We start from the raw sequence: 25787 nt of genomic DNA on the forward strand, positions 1-25787 counted from the left end.
GGAGGAGCAGAGAGGATTGGGCTAGGTGCAAAACGTTGGGTCAGGGCAATCCCCGTTATGTATACTGTCTGGAAGAAGAACTTGAGAGTGTGTAAGGACTTGTGGGTTCTGGTGGAGGAAAAGCTGGACATGATGCAGCAGTGTGCTGTTGTAGCCCAGAAGGCCAATAATATCCTGGACTGCACTGACAGAGGGGTGGCAGCAGGCAGGGAGGGGATTGTCCTCCTGTACTCCACCCTCGTGAGGCCCCATCTGGAGCACTGCTTGGGCCCCAGCGCAAGAAGAATGCAGAGCTGTAGATGTTGGTCCAGAGGAAGGCCAGGAGGATGCTCAGAGCGTGGAGGACGTCTATGAAGAAAGGCTGAAGGAGCTGGGGGTATTTAGCCTGGAGAAGAGAAGGCTCCCAGGAGACCTCATTGCAACCTTCCAGTACTTGAGGGGAGCTTATAAACAGGAGGCAGAGTGGCTTTTTACACAGGTAGATAGTGATGGGATAAGGAAGACTGGTTTTAAAATAAAAGAGGGGAGATTTAGGTTAGATATGAGGAGGAAACTTATTGCTCAGAGGGTGATGGGGCACTGGCCCAGGCTGCCCAGAGCTGAGGGTGCCCCATCCCCGGTGCTGCTCCAGGCCACGGATGGGCCCTGGGTGGCCTGAGCTGGTGGGGGCAACCAGCCCAGGGCAGGGGTTGGGGCTGAGGGGCTGTAAGGACCCTTCTAACCCAAGCCATTCTATGATTCTCTGCCTAAATAGCAGTGCAGTGACATGCACGCTATTCTTCCCAGCCTACAGTGTGAGTGGCAATGAGTTGTGTGGTAAAGAGTCTACAGGCTTTCACTGAATCAGAATATGTAATCTTTCACTGGGTATCTTGACACAGTTCATTATTTACAGTCTGGTTTGTGAAAGGAATTCAGGAGCTGAGTCCCGCAGAAATAAAGCAGTCCAGAGGGGTGAAAACATTGCCTTTCTTACAGGGTATCTTACTGAGTAAGTCTTACAGTGACAAAACAAACCAATTTCATACCTATGCATTGCCAAAGGCAGGACCACAGTGAGCAGCGCTACTTACTAGAGTGTTTGATGTGTCTGAAATGATGAACTTCTAAGGCCAGGGCAATCTGAGGACAACTGAAATGTAAAAAGGAATATCAGCAGATAGTGGGAAGGATTAGAGGTCACTGGGACAGGAGATGCCTTGTCACAGAGGCAGCCACGGTTCTGGAAGCTTGATGCAACATAGGCAGTACCTTGCCATAGATCACAGGCAGAACATATGTTTGTTTCTGGAGGAGGGCATACACGTACTAATCCCTCAGGAACATCTGGTTAATTAATAAAGCCATTAGGAAAATTCCCTTTGGCTTTTTTCTCTGTTTTTTTCTGATTTCAGTGTTGGTGAGCTTGAGGAACCATGCAAAAGCTGTTTACTGCAATGTCTGGGGACCTTCCAGCAGCAGAAAGCTTGCTTTTTAAAAGCTATTTTCTTGGAAATTATAGACACGTACCTGTAGAGAGTTCAGGAGCACTGTCACATTATGTGCAAGTTCTAATGTGGCAGTCGTACAGCGTTGAGTAGCACTTGGGTCATTCCACTGTGCAGCAGGAAAATGTACTAGAAAGTAGGTCGTGGAAATAATCCTGCTGGTTCCAGTAATCAGAGTATACAATGGGGTCGAAAGTTCAGGCTGAGCTGGGGAATGCAGTCGGAGAGTTTCTTCTGCCCGAGTGCTGGACACGGCATGCGCTCTGCGAGGGACTGCGGGCAGGGTTTCTCTGAGGGGGGACTCAGCCATCAGCTGGGCTCGATGACAACACCAAGTTTACAGGATCATTTCTGCCCAGGAACCTGGTGTCTTCCTTCCTCTCTGAAGAGCGGAGAGTAGGGAGAGAAAACATGCTATTCTGAAATGCAGGCTCTACAAACCAGGAGTATGTCTAAGTTTCTGGACAGCTCTATGATGATTCTTTATTCCTATGCAAAGTGTATAGAACTTTGAGATGGCTTAAGATGAATTTTGGGCTAGAAGCTCTGTATACTTTTTTTTTTTTAAGTGGTTGTATCACCTTGTAATTGCAGATTGCTTATTCCTGTGTTATTCTGGCTGCTCCTGCCCCAGGACACAGAATCCAAAGCCGTCCTGAGGACTTGATTGAGAATCCAAACCTCCCTCTGAGCTTTGGTTAAATGTGTCCCTGCTTATCCCCATACTTTTAGTCAAAACTCTGTTTGAAGAACTCTGAGAATGTCTTCTGTGTGTTTATGGCTCCTGAGTAATATAAAAGCAGTAAGTGTTGTGCTGGGGAAACCAGAGCTGCATGTAGGCGATGCACAGGATAAAACCCCACTGCTTCCTAATGGGTAGCTCACAGCGTGTCTTTCTACGAGCGACACACTGAAGTCATCACGTTCAATAACTGCTAGTGGATCAATTCTCCATAAAATATCTTAAGCCCTTTGAAATCCTGTTGCATCCTGCATCGATACATTCCGCAGTTTCAGTTATGAAATGTCTAGAAAAGTGTATCTTTGTTTTGCCTGTTTTTGAACTAATTTTTCACTTTTCTTCACCACGGATCCTCGACCCTGGTAATGTGAGGAATGCTAACTGTGAATATTTCATCCCCTTTATCCATCATACTCAGGATTTGTATCTCTTTTCACTATCTCCCTGTAGAATAACTGCTTAATACAGCTTTTGTCATTGCTATGGAGTCCTTGCATGTGAAACGTGTGTGAGACAAGGACAGTGCTCCCTACACCACAAGGAAATGGGTGCTTGTAAAGGTCTTAAGGACCATTATATAAAAAGGTGGCATGGCGTTCAAAATGCTGCATATAAATTAGTTCACCAGTATGCATGCAGGTGACACGAGCATAAATTTCGTCATTCTCGTTCACAAGTTGCTTTTCATACGGAACACAAATATCAATTACAGAGATCAGTTTTTGCAAATGTGGCCATTATTTACTAGAAAGCACTCCTAAAATTATCTTGAATATTGCTATGTTGGAAAGGTAGACAGTGAGCCCATTCAAAGCATTAATTGCTATTAGCTGAAAGAAATGTCCCCCACACCTCCTTACTCATTGACTCCCTCATGAATTACAACTCACATAATGCATCCATCATTCTTGGACCGAGTGAAAGGGTAATGCAAAATCCTATGTAAGTATTTCTTAAGTAATTTAACTGTAATTAAATTTTGATTTGTCTCATTCAAACCTTTTCTTCCTTGCTAAATCTTTGAAAGAGATTACTGTAAGTAAAGAGTTTTAATGGCAGCTTTTAAAGTTCCACCAGGTTCTCCTCCCAGGGGTTTGATTATAGCTAAGTTCTTAATCTTTAAAGCTTGTTTTCACCCTTTCAGATTGTCTGTTCAGATCACTTTGTTTTCCTTAATGTAAATATTCCAGCACATTTCAGAACCAAAGGGGGATGAACGTGATTAGAATCAGAGCTTTGTTAAGCAGCATGAAAAGATCTTTTATTTCTGCAAGGGAGATATAGCACCTCTGTTGCAAATTATGTCATGTTGACAGAGTGAAATGTACTGTAACCTGATGACAAAAAAGAGCATGATCTAACTGTATTGATATGGAGGGCAAGAAATGCACACAGCGTTCAAAACAAGCACGGCAGTGAGGTTTCTTTTGTTCCTCATTTTCGATTTCTGAAGCAGAGAGTGAGGTAATTGTTTCTCTGGATGAAGATGTACAACTGGTGCCTGGCCGGTAGGTGAGTCTTATTCATTGCTCATCAGTTGCCAGTTTATGGTATAAGTAAGGGGGACAAAGGCTGTAGAATATGAAGAGCTACCTCAAGCAGAAAGCATTGCAGGATCCCATCTTCAGAAATTATACTCTGAATCCTTTTAAAAACTTTTTTTTTTTCAGGGAGTAGATGGATTATTTACAGGCAATAATTAAGACCACGTCCCTTTCCTAAAATGCTTTCGATGTCAGGGCCAATTTTCATTTACTGTTACATCAAATCTCAGATTAAGTCATTACCTATTTCATCCAAGCTAACAGAGATGGCCAGGATTAATGTGAGGGTTGATGAGAGGTGCATCTCCTTACAGCATGTAGAGGAAGGAAAGCTGAATTACGGAAAGTGGTGGCATTGAGCACTAACATAAAGCAAAATTCCTCGGGTCTGTGGTCTGGGTTCCTTTTTTGCTGGATCCGCTGCTTTGCTGAATTGAGCCCAGAGTGAGCTGCAACTCACAGACTGGACTGCCCACCTGAAAACCCTCTGAGATTTCTTGAGGTCAGGTCGAGGGGCAGTGTTCACAGATGTTGCTCACATACGGGGTTTTACAAATACATGAACAGTATCATCTACCAGGTGTCATTTGCAGGTAGCTGTTAAGGGCACCACCATATTCAAGCTAAAGAAAATGAGCAGCAAGGCTGCCTGAAGCAATGCTATGAGTACGCAGAGCAGACTGTCCGTTCTCACTGTTCTCAGAGACTGTTTGGTGTGGGAGCTGAGGCTGAAGCTTCTCCAATGGAATGACTATTTTACTTTAAAAAGTCGTTTATCTCCCGGGTGAGGTTTTTTTGTGTCCTGCAGTCACTGACACTGCTGAACCTTCTGTTTTACTGCTCTGTCGCCGCACTCTTCACTCTAAGCCATTGCTACAAGAAACCCATTTCCAGCTGGAACTCAGCACAAAGCTTCCACTACACTTACTTTGTAAGCATAAGTATCTATTTTTCAGATCATCGAGTGTATCAGTAAATGGACCTGCTCTTTGTAAATGTTCCTTAAACCTATACTTAAGCTGGGCTATGAAATGGCAGAAAACTGCATGCTGGAGCTATCATTAACGGGGGGCAAAGAGGAGAGAAGGAAAAGGCGCTGTCTGGTGTGTGAATGGAAGAGCAAGGAAGCTTTTTCTTTCCCCACTGCTCATTATTCAAACACCTGAGGTTGCAAGAAAGATGGAATGAAATGTCTCGTGGCACTCATGATCATCATGATCAAATGGGCCAAAAATGAAATCTATCCCCAAACTTGAATGGGTGCTTTCCCACATCTAATTTCTTGCCTATGATTTGAACTTCTCAGTTCTACATGGCATTCTTCTCATGTTCCAATCTGCCATGAGACGTTGCCATACTGCTATGACTGCCTGCTATTGATACCAAAGCAAAACCTCTGCTGACTGTGATGGTTATGGCTCGTTCCTTCATGGCTCTGTCTTTCACTACATCAGCAGAGAATACTTAGCCCTGCACGTTAGCTGAAGTTTTCAAATTATTTTGAAATTCAGCGAGCAAATAAATATATGTCTACCTTGTGCTGCTACTGTCAGTCTTACAAATGTGTGGAAACAAAACTGTTTTAATAAATAATTTTTAAAAATTAAGTATTTTTTTTAAATACTTCCCCAAATGACTGGAAGGTTGCTTTTTTTTTTTTTTTTTTTAAACTTTTAAACTTCTCAGTTCCGTAATACCCAAGCGATCGTTTTCTGTACTTGTATAAAACAAAAATAGTTTTGCTCTTAAAAGATGAGATTTGGCACTCAGGGCAAAATTCTCCTCTCCAATCTGCAATGCAGATGCCTTCGCCGCAGAGCAGATTTCAGCTGCCTTTCTGCATTCATTTCATGCATAAAACTTCCACTGGCATCTATGGGAGCTCCATGCACAGGCTCTGCTCAGACAACACAGAACAGGCCGTGGGGAAGAATATTCCCCTGGTTTACCTCGAATGCCCAGGCCCAAAATTGAGCTGCGGATGGAAGTCAGGCTGCTTGTAACCATATTAGGCTGATTCTTACATGAGGAGGAAATTTTCTTGGGGGAATTGCAAGGAGCCTGTTGGAGAGGTTGGAGGCTTGGTGATGGTTTGGTGCTCCTTTGGCTAGCTTCTCTTCTCCGTGTGCGGGGCCGTTACCCTAATTTCCTATAGTACTGCCTTAAAGGTGCCCGTGTCTCCTCCCACTAGCAGCCAGGCTGGAGCAATTGGAGCTGCCACTGTCTCTCCAACCCATCCTCCTGTCACACGCATGAGACCACGTGCAAAGTATTCTGCAGGGAGGAGAGCCTTGGGATGTGGCTGTAAATCCTTTCAGCATTGGTACAGGGGAAGGGAACTTCTCCTTCCCTTGTGTAGGAAGAATATGCTAAAGCCAATGCCAATTGCTATTTCTGTGTGCCTTGAGGCAATGCAAGCAGGATTTTCTCTTTACATCACGGCTAATTGGAATGAATACATCCGGTGAAATAGCAGCACTGAATATTAATTGAAATACCCCCCATCTCACTCAGATGGTTTTCAAATTTTCTTTTTTTTCCTGTCTGAAGAGTCATACAGATGCATGTATGTATGTATGCATGTATGTCCATGTGTCCATGCCTTAGCATGAAACACAAATTAAAAATCACAGACCCCAGTGGAAATGTATTTTGATAGTAATCAGCAGCAGAAATATTTATTCAGCCATTTTGAAATCTGTTTCCTCCCTAAAGCACTGTGTTTGAGGAAAGGTAGGGGGCAGACAAGGCATCCAGTTCAGACTTCCGTGCCAGATGTGGTAAATAATTAAAGGTACAGGGTGAAACTTGGAAAAATATGGGAATCTGAGCACCTAGCAGACCTGCAAATCAGTGGGTCTTGGAGAAATCTGGCATTTTTGGAAATGGTACCTGAAATGATATTTCTCCTTTTGCAAGGACAGAAGTCAGCTCAGAGAACCTTCAGTCTCCTTTGGGTTCAGTGTGGCCGTGCACACGAACATGGGTCTTCACAGGTCCATTTGCTAGACATAGTGATCTTAATGATAAAACATAAAGAAAATAATCCACATTAATAACTTTATTTAGGTTTTCTTCATGCAGCAGAAAATTCTTTTGCCTAATTTCAAGCAGACAGGCAGTTTCCCATGGCAGTAACTCTGGTGGGATTAAGGAGAATAAAAATCTTTCTGGAAAACAGGCATAACATAAACCCATACAATTTCTGTTACATCGGAAGAATAGGAAGGCAGACATGATGTCTCCCTGCTGGCTTACTACTGAAGCGAGTCGCTTACCGCCTGAAGTTAACCTCCTTACAGAACAGGCAGTTTAAAACGTGGCATCGCATCCACCTTTGTCTGGAATTCTGTTCCTTGAAGAGATGCTATTTTTGCATTCCTTGGATGAGGTAAGAGGCCTTTCAGTGTAAGTGCTTGTCTTGGTTCTACAGTTTCTGTTTGGTTGTTTCTCTATAAATTTTTCATAACCCTGGGCAAGCCACTTAATAGCTCTGCCTCACTCAAGCCCAGACTGGATGCCAGGAGCTGGAACCTGCATGCTGACTTTGCCCCTCTCATAGACTTAAAGAGAAGCCTCAGTAAGAAGGAAAGAGAACAATGAATTAGCATCACTTCTTCTGGCATCATTCATTCACTCCAAAAAATTGTATGTAAGATGCCATGGGATCGAACGATCAAGGTTGATTCAATACAGGAAGTGCATTTCTTTCCAGAGGAGGTGCTGGGTCAGCCTTAGAGAAGTTTGTGGGTATTCCTTCGGTTACATAACCCATGTGGGTTTTGTTGTTGTGTTGATGTATTGTTGGTCTCTTCAATGAAAATGCAGAAGGAATCAAATTACCCTTTTCCTTTACAAAATAATAGAAAAGGGGAAACAAGTGTTCTGTACTTCACCCTTTTTATGGCATAATTGACACAAAAGCCAGAACACATTGCAGAGGACGTATTCTGCTGTTTGCAAAGTCACTGGTTCCAGTGCCCCAGATCAGCTCTGAGTTGCCCAGTGCCCCGGCTCATCCTATCTCCTCTGCAGTGAGATCAGTGGAAGTCTCTGGGATCAGTGTCTGCTGTGCACGTTTCCCATCCGCAGCCTGTTACTGCATTACACAGAAATCTCCCATTTAGCCTCTAATCCTGGCAAGCATTTCTTGGACCATATCGCTATCCTTTCATGTTGGCCAAGTTTAAAGGGGAAGAAGGAGGAGGAGAAAGATTAGCCAGCTGCTTTTAAAACCCATCAGCACACACTGTGTTTACTGAGATGGGTAATAAAGACAAGCTTTGGTTCTATTGTTTTCGTTTTGGATAAAGCCTGTGTTGTGTTTGGGGAGCAGAGATCTTGCACTTGTGTCCTACGATTGGCGTGCTGCTCAAGGACTGTGAGGAATAATCTTGTGCTCCAAAGGAAGTTGGCAATAAAGTTAACTCTATAAAAAGAAGCAGGCAGTCAGGATACAGTTTCCTATTCGGAGTCGAAGCAGGGTGTCGAGTCAGAAATTCCAACCTCGAGGGTCAGGAAGGATTCCAGGACTTCCTGAATCACGACTGGGATGTGCAGCCACCCTCCCGCTCCCTTCCTTTCACCCTTTTGGCCTGAGTCCCACTGGGATTGCTACCCAGAATTATTTTATTCAATCCACTGTATGACGGGTGCTTTCTGAAAACACCTACCATGCTTTCCCCCACTGCAGCTTCTCCCCCTGCGGCAGCAGAGCACTGCTGTTTCTGCTCTGTGTGCTGTGCACATCACCAGTTTCCCCCATACATAGGAGGCTTCTAAGCCATAGCAGACACTGGACTCTCCCCTAAACTGATGAAGAAAACAGCTCTTGCTGTTTCCCATGTCTTTGCTTGTGGCACTTCACTTGTAACACAAAAGTATTAATGAACCTATCAGCTGTTTGGGTAGTGATTTTAGTCCACAGTTACTTTTTCCTCAGAACTATTTTGAGAACACAACTTTTAAAGGATGGTTTTCTTTCTCCCTTAAAAAGCCTTGGACGTTTGAACAAAAGCATGCGCTTTGTTTCCATATGGCCACATTTGCAATAAAGGCAGTGCACAGTGCTGTCTTTATTACATGGCAGTGTGTTCTTTATTGACTGCGATTTTGCAGACATGCTTGTGTTAGGAACTTTCCCTGCTTATTTTTCTGTTTGTCCATATACATGCTTGGCAATTTAACCAGAGCACAAGGGGTATTTCTCATATTTTCAGTCTCATGTGGTTCTCACCCCCAAATATATGGTCACAAAATAATATAAAAAAGCATAAAATGATACATATATACACTATATAATGTGGTTCTGGAATACTTTATGATGTGAAGAAGTGAAATTTCAAATCTGCCTGAAAGAAGGCAAAATCTAAAATGAATGAATCTCTTGTAATGTAGAACAGCTTAAATTTGGTGGAGTGGCTCTAGTAGGACTGATTTACCTGGATGGTTTTCCTGAGTTTGATTGTTTATTGTATCTTATCCTCCCAATTTTCCTCCTTCTGAGAGTACACTGAATGAACTTATGATGTGATTACTTTCTCTCCACCGTTACACAAACAGCACGTGCAAAGGATGAATTCATGTAGAGATAATGCAGCAAATAGCGAAGAGAACCGGCACCTAAAAAAGGGAAGAAAATCTAAAAGGTGAATTGACAAAGTTAAAAGGGAAATTAACTTGTAGGCGAATCGAATACATAAGGTGAGCAAATTCACTGAAGGATTGAGTAGTAGTTCTGTGGATCAAACAGCATTCTTTTCCAAAGGGCCGACCACGGTGTCATCAGGTACTGCAGTAAGTGGTGAAACAAGGAGAAATGAGTGCCTTGATCGTTGGGCTTTAATGATTCTCCTTCTCTTCTGCTCAGTGTGTCTTTCACTGTGCTGCATGCTGGACTATCATCAAAGGATGGGTGGGGAACCACTTCACCTGGAACACCCTGTAATTTAGCAGTTAGGTCATTTTCATGGGAGATGTGGGTTTGAACCTCTTCAGGCAGATGTCTCACACTTTCTTGTTGCTGGGTTAAAAGGGGACATTACCCCAACATCTTAAGAAATTATTCTATGAGGAAAGACCTTGGGTTCCTAAACTTGAGAAGAATGTTCTCGGATGGGAGCACAGTTCTGGTTGAATGGAGCAAAGGTGGCCATGAAGGCCATCATTTTGTGTCTGAGGCTCACAGCCTTCCTGAAGGGTGAACTTCATACCCACGGCTCTCCTCTGTGCTCCCACTGGTGGGCTGAGAGCTCGTTCAGCAGTACGTTGTCTTCTGTGACTGCCATGCTCCATGATAGCACGTTGTGAACGCACACGTGGCTGTGGGCACCCTTCCACGAGGTGTGCTCTCTTTTAGACAGAGCTGTACAACAGCCTAGGTTCATGGCAAACCTATCCCTCAGTTCTTTTCAGTCAGATTAGCTACTCTGTTAGCTCTCAGCTTTAAATCAAACCAACTGACTGTGATGCCAGCACTTCATGCTCTTGATTCTTCTTTGCTAATTAACAGGAAGGTGTTAGGTGGTCCTGAATCCAAGACACACTATTCTGCATTGACCTGGCTCAACCTAGCCCTTATTCTTCCTCAGCAGGAAAAAATCTGCACCAAAAATCCAATGCCATGCTGAGAAGAATATCTCGAGCTCCTTTCCCATTCTAGACAGCAGCACTTGTTTATCCTTCTTATTTCTCATTTGCTATGCAATAGCCTACGAGGCTTCAAACTGTGAGAGCAAGCATGGAATGGCAGTCTTTTCTTTACTGCATTTACTCCAGCATATGCAGGTTATTTTAGATGATGATTCCTTTGCAGGAGAAACAATGAACTGTATGAATCAAACGTTTTCACAGCAGTTGAAAGGTATAGCTTGGCAACAAATGGGAGAGGGAAAACATTAAAGCCAATGTAGTAATAACAGATTGGGAAGAAAGAGAGAGATGAGGTGGGAGATAACAAGGTGCTGGGTAGAGCACACAAGCTGAACAGGAAAAATTAGATGAGGAAAGGAATGTGAAAAAATGAAGAGGTAAAGACTGAGAAATCTGTTCTGCCAGGTGAGCAAGATGCCATGCCTTGCTTTCAGAAAAGGGAAGAAGTTTTGACTGACCTGAGATGAAATATAGTACGTATTTTCACAATATCTCGATAATAGTGATAACATAATTGGATTGCACAATGGTGAGGGAAATGGGAGCTTGTTACACTGATTTCTTGCAGCCTGACCTGCTGCTGGGCAGCTGTGTGTGATGGGACTCAGGGATGTTCCGCTGTGTGGGGGTATGGTGCGTGCCATGCAGCTCACCTCCATGGGGCAGCACATGTCTGAGCTCCAGGCTTTGTGGTGCTTCTTAGCTGAGTCTCCACTCAACTCATACGTGTCCTTTCAGTGCAGGTTCCTTTTGTCTGAGCTGCTCTTACGGAGGTGAGAGAAAAGGTTTGGGTCTAGCACTTAGAACAGAAAGGAAATGTTACAACCTGAGGTTTTCATTTAGCTTGTGCAGGGAGTCTCAGGCATGTGGCCAAACACACAGCTGATTGGGTGTTTGTTGTGCAAATGTCCCCATGTTGAAACCTGAAGAGATTATTTTTTTTTTTTACTGTTCTTATCCGAGAAACCATTCTTAAATGTGTGTCCGACTGCCGTCTGTGATGGCCCCAGTGTTCAGTGACAGGTTACAGCTCCTGGGGGACACAAGGCCAAAGCCCAGGACCCACTGTGTACTTCCCAAAGGCAGAGACTGAGGACTCCGAGTCTGTGGGCCCCTTTTTGTGGTCTGCTACCGTGCTGGGGCTCAGACTGACAGCAGTATCTTCCCAAGCAACACACACGGCTCAGCGCTACCTTTCCCACCGAGCACTGCTGTCCTTTATTCCTCCTTCACACGGCGTTTACCTTTCTCTGTTGCTTGTTTGGGCACAGAGTCCTCCGCAGTCACCCCATAAATCCTGCAGAGAACAGACTGTTGTTTCCCTTCCTGAGCGCAAAGGAAGAATGGAGCGTGTTCGGTAGGTACAGCCCCGCTGATGTGAAAACCTGCTGGGGATGCTCACTGCACTTTGCCCAGTGGCTGCGTTCACCCAGGGCTCCAGGAGAAACCGCACGCTTTGGGCTGCCCCACATTTCCCTCTTGGTATACCCAAGCCGCTTGAAAACACAGCAAATTTTTAATGTGTGGTGTCATCTCACAGCCTCTGCCAATGAATGTAAATGGCATAAAGAGCATGTGGAACAGATGGAATGAGACATGCACGTAAAGAATTAAAGTATTTGTGAGGGAATTTGGCAAGGATACTGGAATGCTTCAAGCACTGCGTATGGGGGTGGCGAGAGGGAGACCAGGATGCACGGGGGGGTGGGGCTGGATTCTGGTGATCCATTTCTTTCAGATACAAGATGTGACCTATTTTTGTAATCACCCTCAACACAGCAACACATATTCCTTTTCTCTCTGCTCCTGATACCTTTTTGGGAAGCTTGGCAGATTCTTTACAAAACATTTCCTTGAATAAGGAGCTCTGAGTTGCTTGTTGGTTTTTGGTGGTTTGTTGTTTCCAGTTTTTCCCGCTGCAAATATTAAAGCAAATGAAGGATAGCAAAAAGAGCAAAATCACGGCTGGGAGCGGAGTGCCATGTTTCACTGTCAGGAGAGCTCACTTACCTGAGCTCCATGCCGGAGAGTGATGTGAGCAGCAAAGAAAGTATTATATTAATGCTGCTGTTAAATTTAATTAAGTGAAATGACCCTGCTTTTTAATTTATAAATGGTCTTATGCACTGACTTAATCTTATTTTTACATGACTTTTTAGGAGATGTTGCACACACAGAAACAAGAGAGCTCTTGGGAGCACCTAATCGAATCGGAAAGGAACGGGAAGCAGTGACATAACGAAAAGCCAGTGCAGAATGGAACAAAAAGCAACGGCTTCTACAGACCCACTCCTTCTGTGCTGCCTGTAAGTAGACGTGGGGACCAACATTTCCAATTGGTTCGTTGCCTTCACTTCGAGAGGTACTTCTGGAAGCTCTTGGCCTCAGCACGGATTGCTTTGGGTGCAGCCCTGTGGAGAGCTGCTCGATCAGCTGCACACCTCTGATCACACACCTGCACGGCCTTTGGTGCCATCCCTGTCCGTGTTGCTTCAGGTTTTGGGATTTTCAGTCTCCTTTTCTCAACATGGGGTGACAGAAGCCCTAGGTCTGGTTAAATGTCCCGGTTCACTGCTAATTTCAAACATGTGAAAATAAGGTTTCTCCCAGGCACAGGAAAAGCAGACATATTAACTGAAAAGATTTTTGAAAGAAAAAGAAAGGGTATTTATTTCAGAAATGCTGACTAGTGGTCCTAGGAAAAGGTGTCACTTGATGGCTTTCATTAAATCCCCATCACAGCTTCCAGCAGCACTGCTGGGCTTTGAAGGAAACCCGCATCCAGTCTGCTCGCCCCACTAGAAATCCTGAAACAATGATGTGAGCAGAATAGACAACTCAGGTTTCCCTTGGTAATCATAAGGGGCTCAAATTCCCTTCCTTTCCATCCCCAAGGGGGGCATAAAGACTTCATTTATGAGATTGTTTGCGCATGACTAATCTATTTCTACTTGCTAATTGTAATGACTAATGCATCTTACAAGCAAATATTAGCTTGTAATAATACCTGAACAAGTAGATTTATAAGCGTTAAGCAAAAACACAAATAATTAGCAGAAGCTGACTGGTATTATCTTCTAATTAACTGTAAAGACTTTCCCTATTTGGAAGAAAAAGCGTGAGGATTTCTCAGGAAGCTGTGGAGGGAGCAGGGCCAGGCTGCCCTTCTCCTGAAAAAGGGGCACTGGTCAGGTAACGTTTAATTTCATGGGAGCTGGGTTCACTCATACTTCCCCCACTGACGTCAGCGCAAGAAGAGCACTTTCAGCCAGTTCCTACCTGCTGAGCCCATATGTCCACTGGGAAGGATTTGGCAGACATCTCCACATAGAGGTAATTGTAAGAGACAGGAGCTGTTCTGATAGTGCAGTTTGGGACGTATTTCTGCCCACCCCTCGCTGCCCACTACTTACAACGCTTGTCTGAAGAAATGCTGTTGACCAGGCACCGGGTTTGATACGTGCAGTGCTTCTGACTCGGGCTGTTGTGCCTTTGTTTAACTTTGCAGTGATGTTGCAAGTACATTATTGAAAGCAGGTTTTCTTCAAGTAGGGTGGAACATCAGAATTGGCACAAAATACTACTCCTGTTTTTCTTGCAGATTATTGATACACATAATGCCGAGGTGATTTTCCAGCTGTTCAGATGTAAAGTTTCTGTACAGATTAAAGTGGCACAGCTCATATTATATTTGAAAGCTGAACCTGAAGGAATCCTATTGACTTCAATACCTCCTGAATGCAGGCTTGAGCACTCACAGCCAGTGCTTCCAGTGAGTTGTGCCCTGGTTGCCTGAGAGGCAGAGTCTGAATATTGATGCCCACCCTGTGCCAGGATGCCCCTGGCAAGAAGCTAGCTGGCTGAGCAGGATACAGCCAGAGTACACAGCAGCACACAGCAGGTGCCTGATTGGAGAACTGGACTTCAGGGATGAGACTGCAGCAGGAGCAAGCATGGCAGTGTAGGCACAGCCTCTGAAAACTGATGGATGAGGGCTCCTGGCTCCTAAGTTACAAATTGCATTTTGGCACACAAACAGAATCATAGCTTCAAAAATAGAATTCTGGAATAACTTTTTACAGCACTAGAGTAATTCTTCACTTGAAATCTGCAAGTATTACCAAAAATATTTGGCCTGTAGTGCAGACAGACATCCAGAAGCCAACTGACTTCCCTAGAGCCATGAAGAGACATGAGAATAATGCTACAAATGCTCTCCAGATCTCACGATCCCAACTACTTTCTTCAATTTTGGTGTCTTATCGTTGAAACATAGAATCACTGAATGTCTTAGGTTGGAGGGGACCTTAAAGCTCATCTAGTTCCAACCCCTCTGCCATGGGCAGGTTGGGAACCACCAGATCAGGCTGCCCAGGATCTCATCCAACCTGGCCTTGAATGCCTTCAGGGATGGGGCATCCCCAACCTCTGTGTGCAACCTGTTCCAGTGCCTCACCACCGCTGAGTGAAGAATGTCTTCCTAACATCTAACCACAATCTCCCCTCTTTTAGTTTAAAGCCATTCCCCCTTGTCCTATCACTATCAGACCATGTAAAAAGTCAGTCCCCCTCCTGCTTGTAAGCTCTCTTCAAGTGGAAGAGCATACTGGAATGTCACAGTATGGTCTCCCCAGACACTTCTCTGGGCTGAACAAGCCCAATTCCCTCAGCTTTTCTTCAAAGGAGATGTGCTTCAGCCCTTTGATCATTTTGTGGCTCTATCTTCCAATTTCTTGATACTCTGAAGAGTAATCATAATGCTGGGAATGTGCTCAGCATGCAACGGGGGGGTCTGCATCTTGCTGGACTTTAGTAAGGAGTTACTGTATTTACAGTGTTAGCAGGAAGGATGTAATGATTTACATGCACTCATACAGTCCATCATCCTGGGCTAACACTGAAAGATGAATTAGAGATTCAGTGGCATTATTAAACCTAAGTTTCTCATTTTCCTCAAGTTAAGTAGCTGTGATTTTAGTTTACATTTTATGCAAAAATATTTCTTCCAAATACATATTTGGAACACAAAGTGTGTTTTGTCAAATACTGTATTAGCTGGAGCGCTAGAGCAGATTTTAGACACTGCTGTATGCTGTGACTTGTAGCTTTGTCAATCATTTTAAAAAATCTCTATTAGTAGCACTCGATGTACTTCTAACTGAAAAAGAAGCTCAGAATAAAGCTGTATCCAAAAAGCCTGAATAAAGCAAGTCCAAACACTGAGTGTTTCCTAATATGAGTTGAAGGGTTTGTTTGAATCAGCAGAGGTGATCTTTGCCCAAGCTGTGTCCGTGTGCCAGGAAGCCAAAGGTCGTCCCAGATTAGATGAGAGCCGAATCACCTGCAGCCTTCAGAAAATGCAGTTTCTAATGTGAACTACTGTTCTTAGTCAACATGGATAGGGGGATAGTAAAGCATAGGATGGAGGGGTCAATACCTGTCTTGGACCAGAAAGCAACTGCTGTTGTAAGCAGGTCTTCATTAGTCTTTCCATCTGGCTTTGCAAATCTATTCACATTTGAGTCCTCTTCTCAAAGAGGAAAAGAATTTTCTCAAAGAATTTTCAGCAAGAATTACCACTGGAGCTGATATGTAAGTATGAGTTTTATTGTGTGTCTTAAATGAGGGGCAAGGGCTTCAGTCTTCACATAGGGAAACAATAAATATTACTGTAAAATTCATTTCATCACATGTCAAGTAAAGACAACCATTTCAATTCCTTCCTGAGATAAGTGGCTTTCATCAGAAAAATCCATAAAAGCAGTATTCGGTGGCCTGCACAGAAACAGGGTGAACAGATATCTCGAAGCTTGCCTAGCAGACTGAAAGATGGGTTCCCATTAAACCATCATTGCAAGCCATGGCTGGTTTCCTGAGCAATTAAATCAAAAGCAGTTGACATATTTTATCACCTACAAGTACAATTTCGTCTAAGACCAGTCTTGTAAGTTGCTGGTAGTAGGAGTGGTAGTAAAGTAGGATTTCCTTTCTAATTCCTCTTCAAGTGTAGGGTTTTGTGAAACCTTAAAATCAGAGAAAAATGAGTTGTTTCATTTAATAGGGCTTGGGAATAGGGAAGTCAATACAGGGCATCTGTGCAGGTTGTGTGTTTCTAATTCTTTTATTCATACTCCTAATTTCAGCAAAAGCTTTCAGCAAAACATTTATCTGCAGATGATGGATCACCGAATGCTTACAACAGAAAGAAATGAATATCAAAGATATCCAGTAAATTATTTTAATAGTTGGATCTTTCACAGAGCAAGTCTCACTTTTTGTAAGTTTTGTTTTCTAAGTACAGTTTATGTATGGTTTGAAGACAGAGTTTAGCTATACATTACTACGGGCTCTGATTTGTATGTCTGACAGCTGAGTCTTACAGTGAACTCGACAGCTTTGCGGCCAAAAGGAAATCCCAAGACTCAGGTTCCAGAACTCAGGTTCAATGAGGTGAGAGAGGTAAGAGAGCACAAATCAGAGCATTTTGTATTCAGTCTCCGTGTAACTGATGGGCCTCCAGTGGGTCCTGCCCAGCTGTTTTGGGTCAAGGTGGTGGCAAGGAAGGACAAAAGGGAGAATAGGTAAAAATTGTGAATAATACAGAGATTATTGCAAATACTGGAATGCGTGTGTCTGCCAAGAGAAGTGCATGGACATAGGCTTTGCATTTTTGTCAGTACACCTGTGACGCACTGGCTTTGTCAGTGTTCAGATGAGCTTATGTTTGGGGACATAAATCAGAACCTTAATCTCTCTTTAAATGGTGAAGTCTGTGGCTACAGCATCTACTTCACACTGGTTTCTGTTCATCTCACACATTCTCAGCCACTTCATTTTGTTCAGGAATGACTGCACACCGCTTTGCAGATCCAAAACTTGTTTCACGTTTTCTTCTCACATCAGTCTGCAACATAATGTTTTAGCCTGAGAGGCCTACAAGGACAAAAGCTGAAGTGCTAAAAGAAGATACACTTTCAATAGTGAGAAAAAAAAATAAATCTAGAGGGAAGGAAAGGGGAAAGATTGCAATTCAGATTAAGTAATGACTTGAGTATGAGTGATGGACATATGCATAACAAAATCTTAAAAACATTCCTTCCTTACAAATAATCCGGGCACTGCTGAAGGCTGGAAGCTGCAGAGCTGCTGTCTAGAAGATTTTGTGGTACATTTTCAGTTTGTGGTGACTGTTTCCATATCTCCCTATAGAAAAGGGTTATGAAGTACTTCCACTGAGTGGATACTCTGTTTGTCTGTCTTCTAAAGGATCTTGTTTTTCTTTCTTGCATGTGTGTGGAAGTGTTTACACCAGAGTACAATCAAAATAGCCAAACAATTACAAGGATGTGTTGAAGTCAAGCTCATGGATTGTTCTATTCACAGTTACACCATTTACAACAAGAGAGACAATATTTCTAGAAAAGGAGGAATGTATACTTGAGGGGAGAAGGGTTAGAAGGTAACTGGAGCCAAACAGTAGAAACCCACAAGAGCTGCACTGGTTCAGGCATTATGTGGTCAGTGATCACCAACCACAAGACATATATTTTTCATTCCTCTTGATTGAAGCAGAATTTTAACATGACTTACTTAAAGAAAGAACTAAGGTTTCTTAGGGCTTATTACAAAACCTTAACATTATCTTTTCCTGTAAAGCAAAGTGATTATTAGAATTAAAAATATTTTTTTAAATAAATAATAGATTTTTTAAATTTAATTTTTAAATAAAAAATAATTTTTTAAAAAATAAACAAATACCATTTCCTTATGCTTTTCCTGCTCTTTGAAAGGCCACATTGCCTCAGAGAATTTCTTTTTTTCCTTCCTTCCTCCCTCCCTTCCTTCTTTCATTCCTTCCTTCCATCGTTCCTTCCTTCCTTCTTTCTTTTTCCTCTTTCCTTCCATCCTTCCTTCCTTCTTTCTATTTTTTTTTTTTTGAATTTCTAAGCTGTGGGATAAAACTTGTGTGCTTGGTAGGACAAGTCCGTATGTATTTCCGGGCAGTATTTCACAATTTTTGTTTTAACAGCCCTAAGGATCAAAGAGGAAGAGGACTTCAATCCAGATAAAATAAGATTCTTAAACACTGAAAACTGTACTCATATTTATGGGCCAGATCTAATGTTTGAACTCCCGTGCCAAAAGCTGTGCATTCCACATGTGCAGCATGGGGTGTTGCCTGACTGGCTGCTTCCAGGGTTGGAGCGTTGAGCACCCACCCAAAGTTACCCTGCAATCTATTCCAGTAAATAAACTTGGAGTTTTGTTCTCAGAATGTGTTTGCCAAATGTTATTTCCATATTTACTTTGCCTTTTAGCCTTAAATCCTAAAAAAAAAAAAAATCTCTGGTAGTATTTTTATCCTCTATCTTATTTCACACCTCTTAATAATCTGAATTCTTACCAAGCGAGCACAACAACATCTGAAGATGAAATCTATCTCTTTGATGGTATGAAACCATGACCCAACAGGCCCACTCTTCGCCTGGAGGGCTCGTAGGAGATTCATGTTAGATTATTAAATCCTTTAGAAACTCAGGTATATTTATTCAAAATGCAAGGTATCTAGCAGACATCACAATTTTTTCCTCTTTTGAGTTCAAAAGTAATTTACAATTAAAAATATTTGCTATTTTGCTCTATTCCAAAATAGTTTCAGTTTTCATTTTGTTCCTTCTGTCTTTCCAAAAAGCTCATTTGCTTCAATCCTACAGAATATTTAAATGAGACTTTTCAGCCGTGTCTCACAGAAACCAGCAGGGCATGCTGGTGCACAAAACTGCTCTTTACCACCAACTAAAAATAAACATGCTCCTTTGTCTTCCTTTGGGAGCTGCCTGTGTAAGATCTTGTTGGCCAGTTCACTTTCTGTGGAGACTTCTACCGCTTACTTACACGTCAAGTTCTCAAAGGCTTCTATGACAGATAAAGTGTTCTTATGCTTTAAAAAAAAAAAATGTGAAAGAAGTGAAAACTTGCTACCACATCAGTATTGTCTTAACTCTTAAACAGGGTAGGATATATAGGGCTGCCTAAAGCTTTAATTGTTAATCTTATTTGTTATCATTTTCAGCAAGTTTTATTTTGAGCATGTCATTTTCTTCAGAGTAACGGTTTGCATTTGGCTGTGGTTTCATTCACCCCTTCCAGTTATACCTGAAATGTCATCTGAATACCACCATGACGTGGGAAAGAAGTCAGTTTACTGCTCTGCTCCTGAACTGGTTTTCTCCTTCCATCCAAAGCCACATTTTAAAGAACTTCCTTGTATGTTCTTGAGTTGTTTGCTGGCAATTTAAAATTCACATGACCAAGTTAAGCAATCTTTTGTTCCTGCCCCCCCCACTTCTGTCCCTAGTAAAGGCACCATGCCATTAGGATTGCTCATTATAACTATTCAGGCACCTTTGGTGCCGTCCTTTCTTTCCCCCTTCATTCTTTTGCTCATACATTTGTCACTGCTCTTACTCTACTCCTGCTCCTCCTTCCTCCATGGCAGTAAGAGAAGACCTCTTCCCCTTACCTGGGCTCCTCTTGCCTGCCCTGCTTTCTTTGCTGCCTCTCTTCCAGCTCTTACAGCCCAGAAAAAAAGAAGCTGCTAAGATATCTCCTATGGCTTTTGACAAAAATATATGAGCACTTTCTATTAACTCCATGTACAGATTTTCTTCTGCTTCACTAGAGTAAGTGTAACATCTCAGTCCTGCCAATATAGTTCTCCTATTAACCCAAACTTTCTTCTCTTTTGTCTTTGCAAATGACATGACCTTCTGTTAATCTGAGTTCTCTACAACAGTCGGAAGATTTCTTTAAATATTTTCTTGTAGGTGCAAAAAACTTCCCCAGACTGGCTTTCCAGGTCATTGATCTTTCCTCAAACTGCTCCTTGATAGGTGCATTTACTGAAGTATTCCCACAAAGAAGTACATTCTGGGGAATGCAGTTCCCATGCAGCTGTGCTGTGTGGGATGTTTGGTCTTGTAAGTAGTCCCAGTAGCACTGACAGATTGAGTCAAGTGAAGCTATACCTATGTGAAGGCATTTCACTATTCCTGCGAAGCAGCTACCATGGTGCCTGGCATCACATCTGAAGGAGCCCACCTTTGGTCTTTTCTTAATCCAGGGAAGGGAAGAGGAACAGAAACCCCATGAAGTCCCAGAAGCTCATCCTTGCTTCTGTAGATTGCCAAAGGACAATGTGTAAATACCAGGGAGCTGTAACACTGTAAAAATTTCAGACTGTGTCAGCTGGGGAGGTTTGGAGTCATGTGGGATGCAGTTGTTTTGCTTTCGTGCATGATAAAATAATCTGTTACTCATTTTGACTAAAAATATTCTTAGTTTCTATAGCTATCACAGCAGTTAGAGGTAACTGCAAGCAAACTGTCTAGATTTATCCTGCAGTGTTTATTGATAATGGTGGAGAACAAAGATGACTAATTCAAAGCCTACAGTCTAATTACTAATTACTTGAAATATGGGCTTCATGAACTACTTCTCTATGAACAAATCTTTCCCTGATGTATTTATTTTCCTTATAGGTAGAAGGAGGAATTCCTTCAGAGGCACAGTATCTTACTGTAAAACTAAGGTAATTTTTAATCTTTACGAGGAGTAAATAAACTTATTAATGTAGCCAGCCCTGTATCTTAGTAACATTGAAAAGTTACTTAACAGGCAATGTCTAGATGATGATTTTTTTTAAATATCCATAAGAACTATTTTGCATGGATTTATTATATGATTTTTTTAAATGTTAAAAAAAAATACTTTTAATTTCTTTATGCCAGTGTGAACTATTTTTCTTCTCTTTTAAGACTTCAGTTTGTAGAAGCAAAGACATTTGGTTCAAAAACAAAACAATTACATGTTCTTATTTGTAACCACTTGAACAAAAAATGTAATTATAGGATGAATTAAATAATGCTTAAGAGATGTATGCAACCTCATACAAAGTAGACAGTGAGCCTACTGGAAACACGTCCAAAATGAGCTGTGTGGCTGCACTATATTGCACAACTGTGCAATAACAAACTGTATGAATCATGGACAACAAACTTCTGCAATTCTCTGGGTTTCAGTATTCCTCAATGAAATTACTAACTTGAGTAGAGTTTATTTAAGAGCATCTCATGGCTGGGTAGGGTACATTTGCTTGTATTATGTTCATAACTTGGGTCTCATCATTCTCTTCCGTCCTGTCCTTTTCATTAGCGGGTATCGTGGGTATCTGGAGAAGAAAATGTGAGAAAATGTGAAAATGACAATTAAATACGAGACAAACATTACTTACACTGCAAAAGCTAGAATTCATTCCAGTGAATAACTATGGTGTCTATCTCAAATATATGAAAAATTAGGAACATTTTTTTAAAAACCAGCTTTCTGCTTTTTCAGCTAAACACTAAAAATGATCACAGTTTACCCAAAACTTTTTATCAAGACCCTCAGTTAAAACAAGCAGGCTCTGACTTTATATCATGGAGGCTAAGATACAAACACAAGTATACACAACATTAAAATAAACTTTAAATTACGCATATAAAAAGTTTGCAATCCTTAGTTTTTAAAGTCACTTAGAAAAGCAAAGTCCTTACAGATTTATCTTTATTATGATGTAAGACTGAAAAATAGAATTTGAGCAGAGAAATACAAGATTATCTTTCTCTTATTGATTTTCATTGCCTTGCTTTTTGAAGTAATTTGTATTGATTTTGCCTTTGATTTTACCTGGATGTCAGGGAAGAAGCTAATTTCTAAGAAAACTGGAGAATGACAAGATGTAGAATTATACAGAGTCAAAAGTATAACCACCGTTGTTGTATTTCAGTTTGGTTTGAGGCATGATCTCCTGTGGAAGTGTCTTCCTGTCTCTTGGCAATAATGATTATACAGAAAACAGCAGCTGAGAGGTGGGTTCTTTTACAACTTGGGCTTCTAAGCCTTTGTTTTACCTAGAAATAAGTTATATTTGAACTGAAATGTCAAACATTTCTTCTTTTTGACACTAATAAAACTTGGCTGACCTCCGGCTCTGCTTCTGGTGTAAGGGCCAAACCCCCACAGCCAGTGGAGAGCCCTGCCTCAATGCAGTGATCAGGGCAGTTGTGTTTCTCAAGTAAACGTTCTTGTCATAAATTGGAGGTGCTTAAAAGCATAGCAAAGTTGACGTGCTTTAAGACAAAATAAAACCAAGCAATTGCTTGACATTTTAGCTTTGCTTTTGCTTCCTGACATCTTTGTCTCTTCCCCCATGTTTAGTTTGAAGCAGAAGCAACACCTGCTGGCGAAACCAAAGTCTGGGAATCTGCTGAGCTGTCCTCCTGGAAAAGCAGGTTTGATCATTACTGCAGGCCTAGGTAAACTGCTCTAGAATGAAAAAATCCTGTCCACCATCGTGATTTTGGAAGGTGTCTGTAAGGGCAGGTAACTGATTCCATTTCCAAGTGCTTATGGAATGTTTATGGTGAAGGCCAAGTGTGACACAGCTGAGCTCCGGGAGCATGAAAACTTTCTAGTTCAGGGTTTAGTCCTGAAGCTTGCAAATGATCACACCAGCAGAATTAATTACAAAGTTCCTATATCTTACTGCTACAGAAAAACAGTTATTTGGTTAAAGCAGAAAACTGGTTGTTACAGTTTATGTTCATTGATGAGTTTTTAAAAGGCACTAAAAGAAAAGAGGGAAAATTCTTGAATACCCTGAGCTGCAAAACACGTTCCACCGCATACCATCCAGGACAATGACGCATGAGCAAGTGTCACTTGTACCTGGATATGATATTTGCAAGTGGAACAATTTCCTTTTTTTTTTTTTTTTTAAAGTAACACTATTGTCAGAAGAGAGCAAGGGAGCTTTCCTGGTTGGGAGCTGCAAATGATTGGACTGCAAGGATTTCTTGTCTGTGATAATCAAACATAATATGAAGTCAAGTAACTGGTAAAATACTAAGAGAGATGTTATCTTTTTTTTTTTTTTCCCCAGTTTAAGATAATGTAAACTTTGCAATGCAGGGACATGGACAAAACTTTAGACCAAACACGAGCAGCAGCTCTTCAACTTCACAGCATTCCCTCATTAAAGGTAATGTAGCTACACAAAAAGACTTTCAGTTTAAAGAGTTGCCAGCTTTCATAAGAACTCTGAAAAAAGAGCCAAAGCAGCAGAGTGGTTTTTCTCCCCATGAAAATGGATTTGAATAATGTCTAAGGCTCCAGTGTGTGTTGTCTTGAGATCATGAGCATATAATGCACAAGAAGTCATCCCTACCTGGAGCAGAAATGCTGACAACGGGTAAACCATTTGGAGAGTAAGCAGTATATGGAAGAAACATGAATGCACTCTTCTGCAGTGTCTATTTCTGCATACTGTGGTTAGATTTCTGGGATGAGTAATGATGGGATCCTCAATTTCAAAGTGTTTTTATAAGATTAAAAAATATATATTATAAGGGATGTTATTTTATTCCTGAAATGTAACACATACTTTATAAAAGTGCTTGTTGCACCCTAGGCATTGTTTAATGAGGTGATGGATAACTGAAGCTGTTACTTCTGTTTTTCAGCCTTTCTTGGTTAATACACGTTGCTTAATGTATTAATGAGTGTCACATGGTGTTCTCTGTTTTTAAGAGTTGTTTCCAAGTGTAATGGAGGTAATATGGCCCCAAGTACTCTACTTTCCTGGTTCTGGATCCCAGCATGCAGCAAGCGCTTACTCGAATATGGCAGTTCGAGTACATTGTCAGCTTTGCTGCCCACCAGCTCGGGTCTTTCCCAACACCTTTGTGTCACATTGAGTCTCCTAAATGAAACAAAGGAGGGTAAAAGTCTCTCCCTAGTGTGAGGCTAGAGTTTGTGTGGCCATCTGGTATGTTTGAAGAAATAAATGAATGAACATGAAATAAATGAAATGAACATGAATATTGAAATGGTCTTTGGAAACACCAGTGCAGTGGCAGTCTTTGCAGGACTGAGCCTTGCTCACTGCAGTAGTGACGTGAATGGGATGTGATGAATCGTACTTGTCCAGGGGAGAACGTTGGGCTGGGTGGGAACTTTCTTCAGGCCTAAACTCTCTCACACTGTGTGCGCAATTTAAGTAAATGGCAGTGATGTTTGTGTCAGAGATCTGTTACTGTGAGGTAAATCCAAACAAGCTCCATTCTGTCATTAGAATAGATGCTAATCTTCTTAATTCATTACAAAGAAAAGTAAATTGCAAAAAAGATGCCTAAGTAAGATTGAAACCATGATAAGGAAAGCTGCCATGAAGCAGAGAGAGAGCTTTTGCCAGTGAATCAGATCACTGTACACATTCTACTCCTGTCCCAAAACATGAATGCTGAGCCAGTGTTGGGGCAGCGATGGTGCCTCCATGCGAGCCAGGAGCTTCCAGCTGCATGGGAAGGCAGCTCCTGTTGGCTGTACCCAACAAAGAAAAAAGTGGAAAAGTGTGTTGGCACAAAATTAGTTTGTTAGAAAGACAGTACTTAATATTTATAGTTAATTGGGTTGCGACCATCCTTCCTTCTCCAGACCATGACCATAGCAGAATTCCACCGGTCTAGGCCCCTTTACACCAGTCCCACCACATCGATGCTGCGGAGCGCTGCCCGCACTTGGAGGCCCTGCGGGCCGGGCCGGGCTCGCGCTGTGACCGGAGCTCTTAGGGGCTGCCCGGGTGTTCCCGTTTTCGGAACCAGCTCAGGTGGAACTGAGCTCACCTCAGGGCAGCCCACAGGTACTCCGAGATCCCGCCGGTCGGAACAGGCGGCACAACCCACAGCACGGAGGCCGCCCACCGCCCGCCCCCAGAGCTCTCTTAGGGCGGCGCCCACCAACTTTCCCCCACCCCGGAGGCCCCGCTTCACCTCCGGCAGCCCCCAGAGCACAGCGCCCCCCGCGGCCCGGAGGTTCTTCGCGGCGGAGGAGGGAGGGGCCGGGGGGAGCCCCAGCGCTGTGCCCCCGCCCTCCGCCGCGAGTCACGTGGGGAAGGCGCCGGCCAATGGCGAGGCGAGCTGTGGCTGGCGGCCGCCATTGCTGTCAGAGTGGAAAGAGGCAGAGCCGAGTGTGTGAGGAGGAGCGGGTGAGCGGGGCCGCCGTGCGGGCAGAGCTAGACGGAGGGGGGCGAGGACGGGCACAGACAGCGCTCCCTCCCCGGGCCCGGGCCGCCACCCGCCTCCCGCAGCACTGGGAGCCCCGCACGGAGCGTAAACAAGGCGGCGGCGGCGGCGGCAGCATCGGCGGCAGCGGCGGCGGCGGCGGGAGGAGGAGGAGGAGGAGGAGGAGGAGGAGGAAAACACCATCCACCCACCGCCAGCGGCGGCAGCAGCGAGGGGCGGCCGGGCGGGGCGGGGAGGG

The 25787-nt window shown here is 42.9% G+C and overlaps 1 long non-coding RNA gene across 2 annotated transcripts; it reads left to right on the forward strand.

The window, feature by feature from the left end:
* Window positions 12594–24344, forward strand: LOC110406614. Of its 2 annotated transcripts, none has more exons than XR_002443524.1 (5): window positions 12594–12730; window positions 20966–21015; window positions 22255–22336; window positions 22686–22759; window positions 23410–24344. It is a non-coding gene; the product is annotated as an uncharacterized LOC110406614 (long non-coding RNA). The 2 variants fall into 2 exon arrangements; XR_002443523.1 differs by lacking the exon at window positions 12594–12730 and adding an exon at window positions 18454–20107.

This window comes from Numida meleagris, chromosome 14 (genome assembly GCF_002078875.1).
Source record: "Numida meleagris isolate 19003 breed g44 Domestic line chromosome 14, NumMel1.0, whole genome shotgun sequence".
Taxonomy (NCBI): domain Eukaryota; kingdom Metazoa; phylum Chordata; class Aves; order Galliformes; family Numididae; genus Numida; species Numida meleagris.